The 4,128-nt window shown below is 44.7% G+C and overlaps 1 pseudogene; it reads right to left on the minus strand.

Annotated features, from left to right (window-relative positions):
- Positions 1 to 1,506: 1,506 nt before the first annotated feature.
- Positions 1,507 to 4,128, minus strand: part of LOC112071341 (CLIP-associating protein 1-like) — a 70,237-nt pseudogene continuing 67,615 nt past the window's right edge.

Raw genomic sequence — 4,128 nt, forward strand, 5'->3', positions numbered from 1 at the left:
AGAGAGAGAGAGACGAGAGAGAGAGAGAGAGAGAGAGAGAGAGGAGAGAGAGGAGAGAGAGACGAGAGAGAGAGCGAGAGTAGGGAGAGAGTAGGTGAGAAGGGAGAGAGAGAGAGAGAAGAGAGAGAGGAGAGAAGAGAAGAGAAGAGAGCGAGAGAGAGAGCGAGAGTAGGGAGAGAGTAGAGTGAGAAGGGAAGAGAGAGAGAGAAGGGAGAGGAAAGAGAAAGCTAAAACAGAATGACTCAAACTATCCCCAGACAGACATTGTAAGGCACTCAGAGACCAGCACTAGTATCTCCCCAACATGATTTCACTCCAGAGCCAAAGATCACACAGACAATCCCTCGTCCCCGACAGCCATAGTAACAGCGTAGAGAAATAATTCTCTCTCTGGTTTCACTCTGGCTGCATCCTGCTTTTCTGTGGTCTGATTGGCTAAATGTGTGTGCTGTGTCCTCAGGTTGGAGCTTTGAGTTACTGTTTTTCGGGGGGAAAACAGAGTCTGGTTTCTTCATATATACACAGAATGGGACAGAATGAGGAGGTACGTCTGATCTTTCAGTGTATCTGTATGTAGATCAGGGGCCCAGAGCTCACTGCCCTCTCTGGAGGGATCTGAACTGAAACCCTTCGGGGTCCCAGGGTTAATCCCAATCAGCCCATGCTGCCAATGGAGACGGTATCATAGCAACCATACCCTCACACCCAGCCTCTAACCCCCTCAGAATAAACAAACCGTGTAAAGAGACTGACTAAGGAACAGACAGATTACAAAACTAATCAAATACAAAACTGCAGACAACTGAAGACCACAACTACAGACAGATTGTAGACCACAACTACAGACAGTAGACTACAACTACAGACAGTAGACTATAACTGCAAATCTTTATAACCAAACTACAATGTAAAAACCAAACTAACTAGCTTAGAAATTTCCTATAAACCAAACTACAACTCTACAACCCAACTACAACTCTACAACCCAACTACAACTCTACAACCCAACTACAACTCTACAACCCAACTACAACTCTACAACCCAACTACAACTCTAAACAACCAAACTACAACAAACTACAACCAACTACAACAACCACTACAACCCAACTACAACCCAACTACAACCCAACTACAACCCAACTACAAACTCAACTACAACTCAACTACAACTCTACAACCCAACTACAACTCTACACCAACTACAACCCAACTACAACTCAACTAACAACATCATACTACAACCTCAACTACAACCCAACTACAACTCTACACACCCAACTACAACTCTACAACCCAACTTACAACTCTAACAACCCAACTACAACTCTACAACCCAACTACAACCCAACTACAACCCAACTACAACCCAACTGCCAGATAAGAACAGGAGTTCTGGTGTTGCTAGGCAGGGATCTGGTCCAAGCAGACGCCAGATATCTGAAGCTGGAAACTCCTGAGAGATTAGACAGGTAATCCTATTGGACAGTCTGAAACACCCCCTCCACAGACACACACAGTCAGTCATACCACTCCTGCTCCATATGGGGCATAAAAGGACAAACATCAGAGAAAGCGAAGGTGAAAAGGAGGTGAGGGAGGGACTCACCGTGAGTGGGGCTAAGCGCCATGTTCCCAGAATTCAAAGCTTCATCAAAACGCCCATATATCGTCTGTAACCTGTAGACAAGAGACGGGAAATGTCAGAATACACACATCTGCATGCACACACACACACACACACACACATAAGTGTAGCACATACCGGTACACCTGTTTGCAACACACACACCATCCTCAATGTCAAGGTTGACATGAAAAACATGAAGACCAGAGCAAAAACACACGTGAGTGTGTGTGTGTGTGTACACACACACACCGTCCTCTTGGCAGTCAAACCCTTTGACAGCTTAGCTCTCCTGATTTCTGATGATTAGCGTAGTGCCAGGCTCCTCAGCTGCATAGCATTTCCACACCGCTCAACAATTAGCCGACATTAGCATTTTCATATTGATTTATGCTCTGAATTAGCATAGCATAGTGTAGCCTAGCCGTTATCCAAATAAGAGTAGCAGTAGCATTTCCATGTGGGATGATTAATGGGTCGGAGTGTTGCTACGTAGCGTAGCGGTAGCTCCCATACTAGTGTCACACGAGTCCTCTGCTCTTTGTATCCAACATGGTGCAGTGGCTCACAGAGACGGAGTGAGGAAGGGAGAGAGGGAGCGAACGAAGAAGGGAGGGGGAAAAAGAGGGAGGGGGAACGGGGGAAGAAAGAAACAGGAGGAGACAAAGTCATACTACACGGCGAAGCACCAACCTTTGGAAAAGGTTCAATCTCAGGCTTTGAGTGTGTTTTGCATGACGTGAGAAAACATTACTTTTTTAAACTGCTCTAATTACGTTGGTAACCAGTTTATAACAGCAATAAGGCACCCCGGGGGTTTGTGGTATATGGCCGATATACCACGGCTCTTGGCTGTATCCAGGCACTCTGTGTTGCGTCGTGCTTAATAAACAACCCATAGCCGTGGTATATTGGACATATACCATACCCCCTCGTGCCTTATTGCTTAATCATGACAGTCAAACGAGTTCAATCGACATCTAGTGATGGAAAATGATCTGGCGAGTTTAATAAAAGGTGAATTATAAAACATAAATCAACCTAAAACATTACCTCAGTTTAATATGCTGCTTGTGTTCCCATATCAGCTACAAATAGAACTCCAGGTTTTGCTCATTTAGCTAGTTAGCTACAGCAGGTTCTACCATTTCACAATAGCCTAGAATCACTAGTTATTACTTCTAAACAAAATACCTTTTTTGGGTGGATTCAGTCACAGTCACTGAGATTATATTTGGTTATCAATGCAAAATAGGTTACTTTGACAAATGGCCTATAGACCAGATCAAGGAACCAACAGACAACAGTGCCTCCACGGCTACGGAAGGAATGATACGGTGCTTATCAATATTCAGGTAGTACAAAAGTATGTCGGCCATCAAAACTATTGGGCCATCAGGATTGCCACCAATGCTCTTCATAGGACACATCACTGCACTCCTCTGTAAATTGGTCATCTCTGTATACCCGTCGCAAGACACACTGGTTGATGCTTATTTATAAAACCCTCTTAGGCCTCACTCCCCCCTATCTGAGATATCTACTGCAGCCCTCATCCTCCACATACAACACCCATTCTGCCAGTCACATTCTGTTAAAAGGTCCCCAAAGAACACACATCCCTGGGTCACTCCTCTTTTCAGTTCGCTGCAGCTAGCGACTGGAACGAGCTGCAAGGATGAGGGCTGCAGTAGATATCTCAGATGGGGGGAGTGAGGTCTAACACTCAAACTGTACMGTTTTATATCCATCTCTTCATTCAAAGACTCAATCATGGACACTCTTACCGACAGTTGTGGCTGCTTTGTGTGATGTATTGTTGTCTCTACCTTTCTTGCCCTTTGTGCTGTTGACTGTGCCCAATAATATTTGTACCATGTTTTGTGCTGCTACCATGTTGTGTTGTTGCCATGTTGTTGTTATGTTGTGTTGCTATCATGCTGTGTTGTCATGTGTTGCTGCTTTGCTATGTTGTTGTCTTAGGTCTCTCTTTATGTAGTGTTGTGTTGTCTCGTTGTGATGTGTTTTGTCCCATATTTATATTGTATGTTTTTAATCCCAAGCCCCCGTCAACGCAGGAGGCCTTTTGCCTTTTGGTAGGCCGTTATTGTAAATAAGAATTTGTTCTTCACTGACTTGCCTAGTTAAATAAAGGTTAAATAAATATAAAATGTTGAATGCCGGAGTGTATTTTGTGACGAAAAAACACCATTGCAACGCTACACTCTGTACCTTCCATCTCCGTAGTGTGGATTCCCTTTCCATAACCTCCGACAGGAAAAACACACACAGAGGGGGGGGMTTTGGCGCTGCCAGCACAGGGAACGAAAACTGCCGCTCCCTCTTTATCTCAGCATATTTACTCCCTCTGTCTCTCCTTTATTTTCCTAAGAATGTCACATTTATCATAGATATCCCTCCTCCCTCTCCTCTTCCTCTCATTTCCTCCCTCCCTCCCCTCCTCACAAATCGACAGAACCCCCCCCACCCAGCCAACTCGT

This window comes from Salvelinus sp. IW2-2015, unplaced genomic scaffold (assembly GCF_002910315.2).
Source record: "Salvelinus sp. IW2-2015 unplaced genomic scaffold, ASM291031v2 Un_scaffold1588, whole genome shotgun sequence".
NCBI classification, from domain to species: domain Eukaryota; kingdom Metazoa; phylum Chordata; class Actinopteri; order Salmoniformes; family Salmonidae; genus Salvelinus; species Salvelinus sp. IW2-2015.